Source organism: Mustelus asterias, unplaced genomic scaffold (genome assembly GCF_964213995.1).
Source record: "Mustelus asterias unplaced genomic scaffold, sMusAst1.hap1.1 HAP1_SCAFFOLD_199, whole genome shotgun sequence".
Taxonomy (NCBI): domain Eukaryota; kingdom Metazoa; phylum Chordata; class Chondrichthyes; order Carcharhiniformes; family Triakidae; genus Mustelus; species Mustelus asterias.
This window is the reverse complement of record NW_027590191.1, coordinates 331,218-349,380: the sequence shown is the minus strand read 5'-3', so window position 1 is coordinate 349,380 and position 18,163 is coordinate 331,218. Positions and strand designations below refer to the sequence as shown.

Sequence of the window (18,163 nt, the reverse complement as noted above, 5' to 3'; positions counted from 1 at the left end):
TGGTTGCACTGTGGCACAGTAGTTAACACTGCCATCTCACAGTGCTAAAGATCGATTCCCGGTTTGGGTCTCTGTCTATTTGACGTTTGCACTTTCTCCCCGTGTTTGCATGAGTTTCCTTTGGATCCTCCGGTTTCTTCTCACAGCCTGAAAGACGTGCTGGTTCGGTGCATTGACCCGAACAGGCGCCGGAGTTTGGCGACCAGAGAATTTGACAGTGTCTTCGTTACAGTGTTAAAGTAAGCCTTACATGTGACTAATAAATAAACTTTATTTTAACTGAGCATTTTGCAGAATATAATTTCACACTTGGGAAGTGCAACTGCAGTTCGGCAGAGAGATAATTTTTTCTTTCAATATTTAATAACAAAAGAAAATGAGGTAACGTTTCCTCACACTGAGAGATGAGTTAGTTCGTTTCCTATTTCACACAGGAAACCTTTCATATGTTAGGTGAATGTATAAAACACCACACTTCAGAAACCCTGAAGTACAATTAAACTGCACGTTCAACTTATCACATTCAACTAAACACACGAAAGATTCCCGATTCGAAAACGGGAGGAAACATTTGTAGATACGTTTCACCTCGGAGTGAGGAAAATAGAAATAATTCACGTTTATTGCTGAATATTAGCTCAATACAGTAACTTACACGATGTTACATTTCGCCTTCCCCTCCACATTTCTGTACACACTCAAACCCGACTGAATATCTTTAACTGGCTCCCGTTTCCAGCTCTGTCAGTTCAGAAAGCTTCTCTCAAATCTGCACATTCGGGCTTTTTCTTTTGGTCATTCGTGAAACACTGGCGTCGCTGGCCAGCATTTAATGCCCATCCCTAGTTGAGTTGCAAGCAAATTGCTGTGGCTCTGGATTCACAAGTAGGCCAGGCAAGAACAGCAGATTTCCTTCCTAAAATACATGAGTATGGGTTCCTCCAACAGTCGGAAATTGTTTCATGGTCATCAATGTGAGGTTTTATTTATTGAATTCAAATTCCACTACCGACCGTAACCGTCCCCAAAATGGTAGCTGGTCGAGCGATAGTAGCACCAACACCACCTCACGTGCTCCAGGTGAGGCTCGAACTCACAACCTCGACATCGCCCACTGGCTGTACTGCTGTATAAGTACCGCGCGCTAACCGATTGCGCCACTGGAGCACTGCATTAGGCTGATTTTTGTCAGATTATTAAAGACTTCTACAGCATCACCTCCGTTAACAACAGTCATTCGAGGCAACATGGACGGGGAACAAACGCATCAATGATTCTCTCTTCACCAGCTCCACAGTAAGTGAGACAGGGACAAGCAGCAGCATTTTACCCCGCATTCTCCAATCATCCATCCGCTGCCAGCAGAAAAGCGGCGACTGCCGCTTCAATTAGTGGGTTACCGCCCATCCCTGGGACACAAGATTCAAAGAACAAAGAACAAAGAACAGTACAGCACAGGAAACAGGCCCTTCGGCCCTCCAAGCCTGTGCCGCTCCTTGGTCCAACTAGACCAATCGTTTGTATCCCTCCATTCCCAGGCTGCTCATGTGACTATCCAGGTAAGTCTTCAACCCCGTTCAAAACTCGCAATACACCGAACACAAGCTCAGCAAAACGTTTATGGATTATATCCAGCGCACTGAACCTTCGAGTATCATTTAAACAGTATCTGAGTGAGTCACAAACAATATTCATACCAACTTTCCAAAACGTTTCAGTAGTAGATTCCTCCATTTGATTGAAAAGCTGAGTGTTGTGAATCTGGAAATGAACACCATGGGGTTTATGTTACCCAGTGACTATTAGTCCGTCAGGTTTCCAATTCCATTTGAGTTGTACATTGAAGCGAATCTCATTTCAAAATGAGGAGAAAACAAGGAAAATATTAAATCTTGGAACAAATCCTGAGGGAAATGGGTCACAATATTTGGATGCAGGTGCAGCTGTGAATGGTGTTATTGATGATTGAGTGGAAACTATTGGATCCTTGGGCTTCTGGTGGTCAGTTCCCTTCCCTCCCGTTGAATTCCTCCCTGTGATAAGAGACATGGATTCATTTTACCTACACGTTCATAGGAAAAAGAGAATGACCAACACACTACAGAAATGCTGCGGGATCAACGTAACCAAAGATACTTGGATAGAATTCGAAACGGTGCGGTCATGCTGCAGTTCTGGAACAGGTTTTGCAGAAAGAGAATTGTGGTTATTGACTCCCTCGATTAGAATATCGCCAGCAGCTGCTGTCTTAGTCTCTGTGGCGCAATCGGTCAGCGCGTTCGGCTGTTAACCAGAAGGTTGGTGGTTTGAGACCACCCAGGGACGGTGATTTTCCTGTTTTCTCACCATCTGCATTCATAGGCAAACAGTTGTGTGTTGGCAATGGGTCCGTGGTCGTCAATAAAAAATAGCTCCCAAGTGTTACCAGCTGTACTGTTATCTGTTGTCACCAACATTATTTAATGACTATTGACTTCAGACATATTACATATGATATTATATACATGCTTTCATTATACCATTAAGCTTAACAATTAGAATGGAAACATTAATTTGTGGCTGAGCATTTGTTCCAATTCCATATCCCTGCTTCCATTCATTCCTGAATAGATCATAAATCTATCCAACCCGAACTGAAATGTGTTCAATGATGGAGCATCGACAACCCTCTTGCATAGAGAATTCCCAAAATTCACGCTCCTTTAAGTGAAGAAATGTCTGCTCATCGCAGTCCTAAATCATCAGCGCCTTATCCTGAGATTGTACCCCCGTGCTTTAGATTCCCGGACCAGGGAAAATAATGTCTCAGCATCCACCCTATCAAACTCATAGAATGATAGAATCCCTGCAGTTTTTCAATGCTTTCTATTCTTTCTCGTTAACGCTGTTGAGATTTTCCAGCTTTTTCTGTTCTTGATTCAGATTCCAGCATCCTCAGATTTTGCTTTTATTTTGTCTAAAATGGGGAGATGCAATCTGAACACACTATTCCAAATGTGGTCTCAACCAAACCCTGAATAACTGTAGCAAGACTTCAAACACTTCAAAACTTAACTCCGTGCTCATGGCTGGAAGGAGAGTGTGACAGTTGATAATTGGCACTGTGTACGTTCCTGCAATCAGGAACTGGATCAGGAAAATGAGATATCTGTGTCTCTTTGTACTGTTATTTCAAAACTCCATCTCCTCTCAATGCCGTGTGTCATACATTCGCTTTCCTTGTTTTCCAGGTGAAGATCGGGTTCACCAACTCTCTGTGTCTGTATCAAGCAGCTAACTGACCCTGGGAAATGGACAACCAGAGGGAGCTGGATGAGAGGCAGTGACAGAAACAGGAAGAGAAGCGACAGGATAATGTTTCATAAATGAGTTCTGCCAATTGCTCTCCGTGGTGAATGTCTGCCGTGTGTTACTTTGCCAGTTTCACAGAAGCCACAGTGATGAGTTTGGTGGGTTTTGGAAATTGAAAGTGCCACATGACCAGCTGCGGGACTATTTCACCTCACGGTCGATTTCATGTTGCAGCTAACAGGTTTCGCTCTTTTCATTGGCTGAACAGTCCCTTTTGGGTTCGATCTAAACATGACAATTTAAAGGAGAAACTTGTTTTTGGTAAATAAAAAGTCTGAAATAAAAATAAAAGGCAGAAGGCTCATGGATAAATCAATCTTTTAAAGTTGTAGAGCCAGCTTCCCTGGTGGTCTAGTGGTTAGGATTCGGCGCTCTCACCGCCGCGGCCCGGGTTCGATTCCCGGTCAGGGAAAGTCGATTTGTTGCTGCGTAAAAATCCTGCGTTACTTCCAGGTTAGTACCAGTTCTGTGGGAATCAATAGTAGATAGATTTCCTCTTTTGTGTCTGAATTGGAAATGTCACATGTCAAGAACAAAAAAAAAAGAGAGAAATAGGATACAACGCGCTGACGATATAGATGGTGGTGCGGGCTAAAATCTGGCTGTTGGTGGAGTAGATTTCATTGTTTCTACTGACACAAATACCTCGCAGGTCTGGGTCCAAATCTCGGACTCAGTGACAAGAAGACCTTTAATTGTAACTCTCCGACCTCCAGTGAAGTGGAGGCAGTTTTCACTCAGAAAGCAGTAACTGTGAGATTAACAGCGCGGGATGGAGAAAGACTCAGTTTGAGCGGTGACGCTGCCGGAGGAATGGAGAGCTGGAGTTCACCGAGAAAAGCAGCAAAGTTGCTTCTTCTGTACAAACCTCCTTCTGTACAAACAGTGGCCCCCAACTTGGGGCTGGAAACCACCGTCCATTAACGCTGATAAGTTAATGTTGATCAGCAGAATTACCACAAAATGGTTTATCACAGGTTGGTACTAACACTGCAGTAAAATTAAATGCAGTAGAAAGGATGGCACGGTGGCACAGTGGTTAGCAATGATGCCTCACAGCGCCAGTGGCTCAGGTTAAATTTCTCTGGGCACTCTGTGTGGAGTTTGCACGGTCTCTCCGTGTCTGCGTGGGATTCCTCCGTGTGCTCCGGATTCCTTTCCAAACATGTGTGATTTCGGTTGCTTGGCTATGCTTGTCAGCGGGATTGTCAGGGTAAATATGTGGGTTTCCGGGAAGAGGGCGTGGATGGGATTGTTGTCGGTGCGCACTCGATGGGCCGACCGACCTCCTTCTGTACAATAGGGATTCTACTTGAATATATCATTATTCATTTTGACTGGAGGAACCAAAAGAGGCAATGCAAATACAAATTGTTGTGGGTAATTGACGGGTTTGTGGAATGCGACGGAGTTTTCTCTGTACTGTTGAAACTGGCACCAACATCACTCCTGTTTTCGATCAGGAAGTAATTCCAATTCCACTTAAATCATGTGCTGCAAAAAAACAAGAAATCTTGATTCCCTGGCCAGGAATCGAACCGCTGCGGTGAAAGCGCCAAGTGCTAACCACGAGATCACCAAGGAAACTGCCTGCAAGTGTTTTAATCTAAACGAGCCATGCTAACTTGGCGCTTTGTTTCCATTTTAGCATTTTTTTTGTATACCAGGGACAAGTCTGTCTGACAAGTGTCTCTTGATATAAACACACTTACTGTAGATGCTGGAACCTAAAACAAGAACAGAAAATGCTGGAAAATCTCAACAGGTCTAAAAGCACATGTGAAGGGAGAATAGAGCTAACGTTCAAAATCTGGATGGCCTCCGTCAGAGCTGAAGACAAAGAAATCTGGACGAGATTTATACTGTAATGGTGAGGGATATGGGTGTGGGGTGGGTGACAAAGGTGTTACATATAAATTAAGAAAAAGAGAATTTTAATGGTGGTGATCATGGCTGAGAAGGGTGCTGCTGGCTGCCCATTAAGAGATCAGAATGTGCAAATGGCAGGACAAAGGAAATGTAAGAGACGGCCCGAGTGGGGTGGAGGGAGAGGGGGCAACAAGATGGAAAGTGAGATTTTAAATAAACAATGGAAAACATGGAAATTATATATATATAGATATATATAAGAAGTTATAAAATAATAAAAATAAATAAATAAGATAAAACGAAATAAAACAAAATAAATGGAAATTGGGTGAGGATGGAGGAAAGGAGATGCTCTGAAGTTGTTGAATTCAGTGTTAATTCTGGAATGCAGTCAGTGCCGAATCGGGAGATCGGGCGATGTTCCTCCAGTTTGCATTGGAGTTCCTCCTGATACCATTGTTTATTGCCCCTTCCGTCACGTTACTGATGATCAAGAGTAGACTGATGGTAATTTGCGGCGTTGGATTTGACCTGATATTTGTAAACCGGGCAATCTTGGGCAAATTGAAGCATTGGCGGTTAGATGGCAGTGTTGTAGCGTAGGAACAGCTTCGCTCGGATTGCGGTAAGATCTGAATCTGAATTCTTCAGCACCATTGCCAGAATATATTTTTACGGCCATAGCATTGGCTGTTTTCAATGCTTTCAACTTTCTTTTTCTTTAATTTAAATCAAATGGAATTGGCATTTTTTCCGTTCAGTGTCTTCCCCACTCCGTCTCTATCTTTCTCTTTGTCGATCTGCGTCGGTTATTCCCTCGCTCAGTCTCTCCATCCAATTCCCCTCTTTTGTTCTTTTTTATTCATTCTATTCTCTCCATGTCTGGGTGGAACCAAGCTTCATTGAATTGATTCCTGAGATGAGGTGGTTGTTGAGCTGGGGACCCATCTTGATCTTCAGTGGCGGAGGAGACTCAACGGGACATGTGATCCAATCCCACCTCATTGGTTCTGTTCACTGCCAATACCAGCTCTGGTAGCAATCACCTCTGATGGTGTCACTGATGAGAATTCGAGGACACTAAATTGAGGAGAGCGCTATTTGTGGAGGAATGGGTTCAAATTCCCCCACCGTCAGATACTCACTTAATTTGCTTTAAACGTTAAGAATAAAGTTGGTCAAACACGTGATCGCCAAAATGTTTCGCAGTGGAATGTATTATCATTCATTTTGATTAGAGGAACCAGAAGAGGCAATGTAAAATGAGAAACTAACGGGATTGTGGAAGCAGTTTTGTTGCTTCTCCAGTAAACCTGCTTCAGCTGCAAGGACTGCTGTGTTTCTGCAGTGTAGTGGTTATCACGTTCATTTCACACGCGAAACGTTCCTGGTTCAAGACCGCGTAGAAACATTTCCAAATGCTTGTTATTGCTCATTGATTCATATTTCAGAATTATTCTCGTTTCTCACGAAACTTTAATTGAACTGTTGAGTTATTGCAGCATTTAAGTCGGGAATTGCTCTGTCTGGGAACAAAACGGAAGCTATGTGTTAGAGAGCAAGAGAGGATGGACTCACTGACACAAGGAATGATGGACAAGTGCAACATTGAGCTGGTGATGGTGGAGTCCGGGTGATCTATTGGTGCCGAATCAGTGTTTTCACCGCCAGGGCCCGGGGTTTATAACAATCGATAACTAAGTAGAACATCTTGAATTTGCTCCGTTTATGGGGATAATTGGATCTGAACACAAGGAAAGAGGTGCGTTTTACTGGAATCATAAATTGATATCATGATTGAGTGAATGTGTCTCAGGCGAAAGTGGCCTGAAATGAAGCAATAACTAAAGCGATGATGATCAACTAATTGCAAATCTCTTAAATCAGCTTCACTGGAAGTTTCGTGGTCAGGATTCAGTACGGTGGTTCGAGTTTGATTTCCACCCAAGAACTGAATAACTTTCTATAATTCTTCATTGAATGCAAACACACCTCACAGCATCTGAGAAGGGCGAAGCAAGATTAATCTTCCAGCTGGATGAACTTGCACTAGAGTTGGAAAAGTCAGACATATAACATCAGCAATAAGCTCTGACGAAGAATCACACGGCAAACACATGGCAGACAGTGATCACTGAAAGTAACTGACACATTTCAAATTCTGCCGATTTCCATTAACATCTTTGAACTTCGTATTGTCCATTTCAGACATTTCCTATGAATCAAATATTACCCACAAAATCTTCGCTCTGATGCTCGTTCCACTGATTATAGAAGAGTAACTGTTAAAATGGGCATGCGGTTGGCTTCATAGCTCAGAGCGCCAGTCATCGTGGCTGGCTGGTTAACGTGATGGAGTTTGAATCCATTGGGATTTCCCGCTTCTGATTATTCCTGGTTTTAACTCTGTGTCCACAGAGCGAATTGAATCAAATCCACCCAAACAATCGGGCGGTTTCACATTTCCGTTCATTCACAAAAGCATCACGGAACCTGCAGTCAGAAATGGAACAGAGACGGAACCAGGTTGTGTTTTCAGTGTGTTGTCTCTCCTTCGGCCTCTGTCACGCTGGGTGCGTGTATGTGTCTGGGTTTCTCTGTGTGCGTCAATGTGCTTTAGCTCCCCCTTGGAAATGAACAGCTTTTTAGCGTCACAAAATTATCCACAATAGTTCAAAAGTTTAATCATGAAATGTTTCAGAGAAAAGATCAGAGTGAAAGATGTAAGAGGAGTTTGTAATGTTTGGAAGGAGGTGCAGCAAATAAATAGAAGATGGGAATGATGTTACTGCTGACTGAGAGGAATGCATTGTAACGGTGGGGATTTTATTGATCGGTTAACTGTAAACTTTGAATTCAGAACAAGCTGAGGCACCAGATGGAAACAGCGTTTGGCTTCACGTATGTTAAGAAAGGGTGCAAGCATCGCTGCAGCAGGAGGACGGTTAGCTTAGTCGCAGCATATCAGATGTAATTTCAGAATCGTTGATTGCAGCCCCACGTTAGACTCCATCGTGTTTAATCTTTGCTGCTTTCCTGGGTGAACTCCAGCTCTCCATCCCTCCGGCAGCGTCACCAATCAAACTGAATCTTTCTCCATCCCGCTTTGTTGATCTCAGTGAAGGAATGAAAACTGCAATCAATAAAGGTGAAAGAGTTTAATGTTCATTCGGTGAGAAGTTTTCTTCTTCGCCTGGGAATTTGTATCCAGAAATACGTGATATTTTTGTCAGTGTAAACGGGTAAATCTGGCCCATTAGCACCCAGACGTTACGTTGTATCACGATCTCTATCGGCAGAACCTTACAATCTATCACTGTCCTTCACTATCTGTGTTTGTCCTTTACCTGTTGCACATGTGACATTTCCAGCTCGCAAGCCAACTACAAATCTCACTCCACTGATTCTGACAGAGCTGCTATCGATCAGGAAGTACTTCAAGTTTTTTAAAAATCAAAACCATTAAATCTTAGTACATCGAAGCCAGTCTGCGACCCTGAAAACGCCGACCCCTCACCACTCGATGACCAGGATCCCACCTGCCCGATTCTCCCAGGTACTGATTACAGCAATGTGCACAGTGCCAATTATCCACAGTCACACTCTCCTTCCTGTCTGTTAAGGTTAGAAATTGTTCACATTTTCACACTGGCTTCCAATGCGACGAAAATAGAGGGTGAACAGCTGATGCTGTTCAGTAGATTTACCACAACAGAGTTTGTAACAGGTCGATGCTAACATTGCTGTTTGAATGTGGTGAGCTGCAGTGAAATTCAATGCAGTTGAAGGTAGAGTACTCATTATTTTCGGAGGAAACAGCAGGGCAATGTCAGTATGAATTGCTGTGGGTAATTGACGGGATTGTGGAATGGGAATGATTTTTCTCCCTGCTGTTCAGACTGGCACAGGTATTGCATGATTATTTGCAGGCGGGTATTGTGTGTTTGGTTCCGTGGTGTAATGGTGAGCACTCTGGACTCTGAATCCAGCGATCTGAGTTCAAATCTCGGCGGAACCTTGGTCAACGCTGATGGTTGATTTGCCGAAGGGCGTTTCGTTCAATTTTTTCACAACGTCCGAATCGAGAGGGCAATTTGTCAGCCAGTTCAATTGCTATTCCAATGCGCATTGCTGAGCCTCTGGCGCCAGATGCCTGCCGCGTCAATGTCTTTTCATATTTTATCTTCTCTTTAACTCCTCTGTTGAAAGAAAGGAGCAGCTGGTGCCGGAGCAACAGCCCTTCGAATGGAGTCCAGCAATTATTGGGCAAGTGTGTGTGTGTGTGTGTGTGTGTGTGTGTGTGCGCGCGCGCGCTCGCGCGCGCGCGTGAGAGAGAGAGAGAGAGAGCGAGTGTAGGTACGTGTGTGTGTTTTGGGAGACAAGTCTAGTGTCTTCGGTCACAGAGCTGTCGATTCCATGGTGTAACGGATCGCACTCTGGCCTCTCGCCTCCGAACTCTTTAAATTGGGACAGATGAGTGAGTGAATGACACGACACATGAAGATGGACTCCGCTGTCTACAGTGGCTTCCCTGCCTCTCAGCGCATTGTATTCCTGAGCAATCATCCTCTGGGGCTGATGCAATGACGCCAGGAGAGGCATTCGCTGCAGCGTCTGCAATTTGAATGCCGTGGAATTTGCTGAGATTTCGTCAGTGTTTAGATTTCCACTTTCTGACAATTTAAAATAAAATGCCCTTCTGCAAACCCATCATCGGCTTTAGCAAAAAAACTCAAGGTTTTGCCACGATACGAACTCGAATTGCTGGATTCAGATTCCAGAGCGCTCACCGGTACACCACAGATCACAGAACACGCCCATTGCCGGCAAATGATCACTCGAACAATTTGATCTCTTTCATTCGATGTGACAGCAACAGCAAGTATGATAACAATGGGTCGTTATAGGCCACCGTTGATATCAGAAAAGCTCAGAAGGCAGAGTGCCCCAAATCTCAAATTATTTCATCGCAAGACCTATCGGGAGATATCTCCAGAAATAGCCATGTTTCGCAGGTCATTTGCAAGTCATTGCGGTGCTCTGTGTTCCGTGGTGTAGTGGTGAGCTCGCTGAGCTTTCAATGCTGCGATCTGAGTTCAAATCTCGGTGGAGCCTTGCTCTCCTTTACCAATGCTGATAATTGATTTTCTCCATGACATTTATTCTCCATTTGTCACCATGTACGAATCGAGAGGGCACTTTGTCAATACACATTGCTGAGACTCTGGCGCCAGATGCTTGTAGCATCAGTGTTTTTCTTTTTTCATCTTTCGCTACTCTTTGACGTTCTGTCGAATCAGAGGAGCAGTTGGTGTCAAACAAAAACCCGACTGGAGCCTGGCAATAATTGAGCAAGAGTGTGTTTGTGTGAGATTTGGGTGAAAGACCTCCCGCATTAAAACAGCGCCCAGTTGGTTCCATGGTGTAACGGTGAGCACTCTGGATTTTGAATCCAGCAATCCGAGCTCGAATCTCAATGAAACCACTATTCTCAACGCCCGAACTCCTGCTTAACTTGGGGCAGATGACTCAGCGAATTATATCGGTAGAATAACTGTGGTTGGCACTGCTGCCTCCCAGTAACAGGACCCGTGTTCAGTTCTGGCTTCGGGTGACTGTGTGCAGTTGCACATTCTCCCCGTGTCTGTATGTGCGGAAGAAAACCGAGCACACGTCCTATAAGACAAAAATGTGCGGATTAGGTTGATTGGTCATGTTACGTTACCCTTAGAGTCAGGGGATTAACTGGGTAAATATGCGGGATTACAGGGATGGAGACTGGGTGCGATTGCTGCTGGTGCCGGGTAGATGAGCCAAATGGCTTCCTTATACACCATAAGGGTTCTATGATTCTGCCTCCGAACTCCTCATTTTCTTGAGCAATCGTCCTCTGTGGCTGAAGCCATGAAGCTCGGAAATCATTTCCTGCATCGTCTGCAATGTAAATGCGGTGGAATTTGCTGAAATTTCTTCAGAGATTAAAATTTCACTTTCTGCCAATTATAAATAAAATACCCTTCCGCAAACCAATCATCGGCTTTAGTAAAGGAAAGCGAGGCTCCACCGAGATCTGATTTCAGATTACTGGATTCAGAGTTCAGAATGCTCACCGTTACACCACACAACCGGGAACACGGGCGCCACTTGCAAATCGTCACCAAACGCATTTGGTTCTGTGGTGAAATTGTGGGCACTCTAGAGTCTGAATCCAGCAATCTGAGTTCGAATCTCCTTGGAACGTTGTTTTTCTTTGCCAATTCTGATGATTGATTTGCGAGATGATGTTTGATTTGATTTTGATTTGATTTATTATTGTCACATGTATTAGTATACAGTGAAAGGTACTGTTTCTTGCGCATTATACAGACAAAGCATAACGTTCATGGGGAAGGGAATGAGAGAGTGCAGGATGTAATGTCACCGTCATAGCTGGGGTGCAGAGAAAGGTCAACTTAATAGAAGGTAGGTACATTCAAAAGTCTGACGGCAGCAGGGCACAAACTGTTCTTGAGTCAGTTGGTACGTGACCTCAGACGTTTGTATCTTTTTCCCGACGGAAGAAGGTGAAAGAGAGAATGTCCGGGGTGCGAGGGGTGCTTAATTATGTTGGCTGCTTTCCCGAGGCAACCGAGGTTTAACTTTCTCACAAAGTATGAATCGAGAGGACAATTTGACAGCCAGTTCAACTTCAATGACAATGCACATTGCAGAAAATGTGTGTGTGTGTGTGTGTGTGTGTGTGTGTGTGTCTGTGACTAAGAAAAAGATCTGGGAAAATGGCCTGCTGCCTCAAACCAGCGGCCTGTGGGTTCTATGGTGAACTGGTTAGCTTTCTGGACTGTGAATCAAGCAAACTGAGTTCCAATTTCGTTGGAGCCACTATTCTTTCCGTTCTAAGTCTTGTTTAAATTGGGAGAAAGGGCTCAGTGAATGATACCGGTTGGGGAACCCCTGCCCTCTGTGGCATTTCCGGCACGGTTGCACAATGCTGCCTCACAGTGTTAGGCACCGGGTTTCAATTCTGGCTTCGAGTGACTTTCTGCAGTTTGCACATTCTCCCCGTGTCTGCGTGTGTGGAAGGACGCTGGGCATCCGGCGCAGAATTCAAAGGTGTGTGGGTAGGTTGATTGGCCATGCTACATTGCCCGTAGTGTCAGAAGGACTAAGAGGGTATGTATATGCGGATAGGTTCAGGATGGGATTGTTATCGGCGCAGGCTCGATGGGCCGAATGGCTTCCTTCTGCACTGCAGGGAATTTTTGATTCTGCCCCCGAGCTCTTTGCTTTCTTGAGCAATCGTCCTCGAGGGCTGAAGCAATAACACCAGGAGAATCATTCGCTGCATCGTCTGCAATGTGATTGCGTTGGAATTTGCTGAAATTTCCTCAGAGTCTAAAATTCACTTTCTGAGAATTTCAAATAAAATGTCCTTCAGCAAACCAATCACCGGCTTTAGCAAATAAAAGGAACGTTTCACCGAGATCCGAACTCATATTACTGAATTCAGAGTCCAGAGTGCTCACCATCGCACCACTTAACCAGGAACAGAGCCGCCAGATGCAAATGGTCACTCAAAGCATGTGACCTCCTTCATTCAATGCGGCAGCAACAACAAGTGGGTCAATTGCTTTGAGCGACAATTTGAAGCCGATTGCTGGTCTAACTGTGAGCACTCTGGATCCAGCGATCCAGGTATAAGTTTCGGTGGATCCATGCTCTTCCTTCCCATTGCTGAGGATTGATTTGTGAAACGACCTTTTATTGAAATTTATCATGAAGTGGGAATCTGGAGGACAGTTTGTCAGCCAGTTCAACTTCTCCTACATTGCACATTGCTGAGCGACAGATGCCTGCAACATCAATGTTTTGTTTTCATCTTTTCGCAACATACACAATTGTTTCCTTTTCTTTATGTTGAGCTCCTGTTTTCTGTTTTTGGTGTCTGTCACAGTTCTACATATATTGGGCAGCTCAGAGCACACGTGCTCTGTTCTCAATATGAAAATCAATCGTTATGTCCTCTTCTGTGAACTTTTAAAAAAGTTTCTGTGAAATGTTCTCTGAATTTTTAAAATGAATCTTGAATAAAATATGAACAAATTATCACTTTGCCAAACTCCTTTCCCCATCCGGCAAAATGGATATCCATCCTTGTGTCCAATCTGCGCTTCAAACCAAATCTCTCAGAGTAAAATATAACTCTCTTCCCCACTGCACGAGGCACACTGTCCAAGTATGAGGATCTCCCACACCACAACACAGTCCTGTGCAATCTCTCAGGGAGAAGTGGAACATTGAGGCTCATAATTCGAACAAATGCCACCAGAGGGCGTTTCAGCTTTACTCGAGTTTTAGCATTGGGATATTGACTCGCTCTCAGTGAATATATGCCAGATACTTACTTTCATACCTAACATAAATGGACATTAATGATTGCAACGCAGTTCAATGCAACCAAAAATAGGTATTTGAACAGGCATCTACGGAACTATGACCAAAAGTTCCTCAGCAACAGCACTGGTCGGCAGCTCAGTCTCGATATTGACATTCTCAATAAAACATTCGCCTTTAAAACATTTTCAACATTGAGAGCAGAACGGTCGAATACACTGGAGTGTTTTACCTATAGTGACGTGTGATGCGACAATGACCATGCTCCAATGTCGGCTGCAGGTTCCTACAGTCAATGCTTTTCCATTTTTTCAAATCTTCTGGCCTGAATATCATAAAACCATCGAATCCCTGCAGTGCAGAAGGAGGCAATTTGGCCCATTGAACCTTCACCGACTCCCTGACACCAATCCCACTCAGGCCCTATCCCCAGAAGCCTGCACATTCAGCCCGCTAATTCCCCTAACCTACACACACATCTTGGTACACAAAGGGGTAAGTGAGCTTGGCCAATCCACCGAACCTGCACATCTTTGGAGTTTGGGATGAAACAGCAGCACCGGGAGGAACTTTCTATTACTGGAAAAGCTAGATGTGCTACACATCCTCTTTCACCATATTAATAGTCCCGAGAGACCACAGCAGTTTAAGAACCTGCACACCCCCTCTCCTTCTCAAGGGTAATTAGGAATGGAGTTGAAATCTAGACTTCCCAGTAACGCTGACATTACTTCATGTATTAATAATAATTAAAGCCCGTGAGAGGAATTTCACTGCAGTCATGGTTATCACTACGCTGATAGTGGAGCAAAATCCGTGAAAACAAAGTGACAAATTCATTCAAAAAATATTTACTTTCTTTAGTACAATTAAGGTGAAGGTGTTCCTTCCCCAACTCCGGTGGATAATTCGGGAAGCATTTTCTCTGCAAGAATAGTGACTGTAATGCAGCTCGGGGTGATTCTCTTTGCTATCTGCCGGCCTCACAGCACCAATGGAAAAGCAAGGAGGTGAGGTGAGTATAGCCTGAGACACGGCAGCAGATTATTGAGGGCGGGGTTTAGAACGGTTGGCTAAATATCCAACCCCCTCCCCTTTCACAGAGCGGACAGAGACAATGCGGCTGCTCAGCATCTGGGTTGTGTGCGGAATATTTCTGGCAGGTAAATGTGGATGCGTTCTTTCATTCCCCAAGCTTGATTGGAATCAAATTCCAACCAGCCACCGGTCTATACTTTTCCTGATTAATTTATTATATTCCAGATCTGAGTCATGGAGATTCTGTCACTCAGCCGCTGCCCTCAGATGTTAAGGCAGAAGGAGCAGCGCTCATATTAACCTGTAACTATGAAACTACACAGAGAAACTATGCATTACACTGGTACCGGCAACTCCCAGGAAACCATCCCGAGTTTATCGTGTGGAGAAATACATACAACAGTGAAGATAAAGCAGATTTTGCCAAAAGCCGTTTCTCTATCGAGCTTCATACATCGACTAAATTCACCAGTTTAACCGTTTCGGATCTGCAGCTGACTGATATCGCCGTGTATTACTGCGCTTTCCAGCTATCACAGTGATGGAAAGCAGTCTCACCCCTGCACAAAAACTGCCTTTGGATTGTTGGTGCGAGCTCTGTTCTGTTGAGCCTTAAGTTGGACTGCAGCTGTTGCAGTGCAGCGGCGCTCGCAGGCGCTCAGATACACACCGAGAGGAAACCAAATTAATCTCGGATCAAACCGTCACCCAACAGTTAGCAGGAGAGACTGAGAAAATGAACTGCATAACTGCAGTGGAACAGAGAAACATCACATAATCATCATAGAAACCCTACAGTGCAGAAGGAGGCCATTCGGCCCATCGAGTCTGCATCGACCACAATCGCACCCAGGCCCTACCTCCACATATTTTACCCGCTAATCCCTCTAACCTACGCAGCCCAGGACTCTAAGGGGCAATTTTTAACCTGGCCAATCAACCTAACCCGCACATCTTTGGACTGTGGGAGGAAACGGGAGCACCCGGAGGAAACCCACGCAGACAATGTGCAAACTCCACACAGACAGTGACCCAAGCCGGGAATCGAACCCGGGACCTTGGAGCTGTGAAGCAGCAGTGCTAACCACTGTGCTACCGTGCCGCCCCAACTCCATAACTGAAGCCACCCGTTGTAATCCCCGCCCTCAATGATCCGACGTCCTGTGTGAGCTGGATGTCAGTGAAAGGAAACACCTCGATCTGTGCTGCAGCCAATGTCCTGGTGGGAGACAGCGTTCTGCTGTGTGGGTTGGTTTGTTAATGATCATCAGAAAAACAATAGTTAAAGGAAAAGGGGAAACAAGATTAGCCTCAGGAGACACCCTGACGCACAGGCAGCTCATTCTCAATTCTCAGTTACTACTTTGTGGAACATGTTGATTGCAGATACGCTGTTTCTGATCCAGTAACACGCACTGATTAAATATACCTCTGAACAGGCCAGTTGTAAGCTGCTGGAGAGTGAGAGAGGAGATGATAAATGGTTGTTTCATAGGCGGGCAGGCGGGGAAAGGATAGTAAAGGAGACAAAAAGCACATTAAAATATCATGAGTGTATTTGTGACGTTTAACTTCTGTATAAAGGCGACTTGTAATCAACTAATGTAATAAGTCCACTTGTGGCCATGTGAACATACAAATTTGGAGCTGGAGTAGGCAACTGTGCCACCTCGAGACTGTCCGACATTTGTTAAGATCCTGGCGGATTGAATTGTGACATCTGTATTTCCATGTTTCCCCTGTACACTCTGACTCCCTGGTCATTCAATAATCGACCCCACCCCGTCCTAATTGTTTTCAATGAACTTGCCACCACTGATTTCTGGGGAAGAGGATATCACAGACCAAGGAACATCATGGTGACAAAAAGGCATAATCTCATCATTTCTGAGGAGACCTTGAGGAGTTTATTAACATTATCTCCCAAGTTTTTGTCCCTGTCACAAAAGAAACATCCTTTCAGTTTGGAATTAACCTCTGCACATTCTATACTGATGTGCAGATGCCGGCGTTGGACTGGGGTAAACACAGTAAGAAGTTTAACAACACAATGTTAAAGTCCAACAGGTTTATTTGGTAGCAAAAGCCACACAAGCTTTCGGAGCCCCAATTGATCAGCTGTAAGTATTCGCATTCCAACCATTATTCATGTAAGTTGAGTCTGTGTCTTTATATGCCCTGTTTGTGAACAAAATTCCCAGTTACCTGAAGAAGGGGCTTGGGGCTCCGAAAGCTTGTGTTGCTTTTGCTACCAAATAAACCATTTGGACTTTAACCTGGTGTTTTTTAACTTCTTACCATTCTATACTGACCCAGCGATGATAACGGAAAAAACAGTATAATTCCAGGAATGAATGATACGGATTTTTTCTGTTTTATTCAAATAGGTTATGTATTTTTTTTGTATCTTTAACACTATGCTATATTACTCTGCACACAACTGACCTTGACAGGCCGGAAGGAGATTTATTGGAATGGTATTTGTGATCAGGGAGCTCTCCAAATATGGTCAGCTCATTCAGCGTAAAACTGATAGCAATTCCGCACCACTCCAGGTCACTGGGGGACGAGACACCAAAGATATCTCCAAAACAACCATTTTAAAATTAATTTGACAGAGTGTGGGCATCATTGCTGAGTCCAGAATGTATTGTATTTCCTAATTGCTTTTTAAATGGTGGTGATGATGTTGGGGCTGCCCTCTTCCAGGCAAGCTGATATCAAGAAAACCAAACTCAGCTGTGAATTCAAACTGCAGTTTCACTATCTTGCGATGAAAGTAATACAATATCACCATCTGGTGGTGACTTGCACTTACGGCAGGCGCTGGCCTCTGTGAGTCTCGGGGAAGTTCAGTCACTGGATGGTTGGAACTGGCATCCGGTTATAAAGAATCTTAGAAACCCTACAGCTCAGAAAGAGGCCATTCGGCCCATCGAGTCTGATCCGACCACAATCCCACCCAGGCCCTACTCCCATATCCCGAGATATTTACCCGCTAATCCCTCTAACCTACGCATCCCAGGACACTAAGGGCAATTTTTTAGCATGGCCAATCAACCTAACCCGCACATCTTTCGACTGCGGGAGGAAACCGGAGCACCCGGAGGAAACCCACGCAGATACGAGGAGAATGCACAAACTACACACAGACAGTGACCCAAACCGGGAATCGAACCCAGGTCCCTGGAGCTGTGAAGCAGCAGTGCTAGCCACTGTGCTACAGTGCCGCCCGTTGATGAAGTGCCATTATGGATTAGCATTGTTCATTCCATATTGCAAACTTTCATTCCTAAATTGGAATGAAAATTTGCAACAGGTGCTCGCGTGGTGCATTCGCCTATTTGTCACCAGGCACTGAATAAGAATTTTGTGACCCATTCCCCATGGGAGATATTGTCTGGAGTTGCAGTTCGGATTATTGTGTACATTAATATTTAAAATAAATATTATTGAAGAGATATGGCACGGGAGATACGTTTCAAGATGTACCGGACAGATGTTCTTGCTGTTT

The 18,163-nt window shown here is 44.4% G+C and overlaps 4 non-coding genes across 4 annotated transcripts; 3 read left to right on the top strand and 1 right to left on the bottom strand.

Annotated features, from left to right (window-relative positions):
* Positions 1-1,072: 1,072 nt before the first annotated feature.
* trnai-uau (transfer RNA isoleucine (anticodon UAU)) lies at positions 1,073-1,167 on the bottom strand. The gene is made up of 2 exons: positions 1,130-1,167; positions 1,073-1,108 (listed from the first exon to the last, which is right to left on the bottom strand). It is a non-coding gene; the product is annotated as a tRNA-Ile (tRNA).
* A 1,084-nt stretch (positions 1,168-2,251) lies between these two features.
* Positions 2,252-2,325, top strand: trnan-guu (transfer RNA asparagine (anticodon GUU)). The gene has a single exon. It is a non-coding gene; the product is annotated as a tRNA-Asn (tRNA).
* A 1,366-nt stretch (positions 2,326-3,691) lies between these two features.
* Positions 3,692-3,763, top strand: trnae-cuc (transfer RNA glutamic acid (anticodon CUC)). Its single transcript has one exon. It is a non-coding gene; the product is annotated as a tRNA-Glu (tRNA).
* A 5,403-nt stretch (positions 3,764-9,166) lies between these two features.
* On the top strand, positions 9,167-9,238 carry trnaq-cug (transfer RNA glutamine (anticodon CUG)). Its single transcript has one exon. It is a non-coding gene; the product is annotated as a tRNA-Gln (tRNA).
* Positions 9,239-18,163: the final 8,925 nt, after the last annotated feature.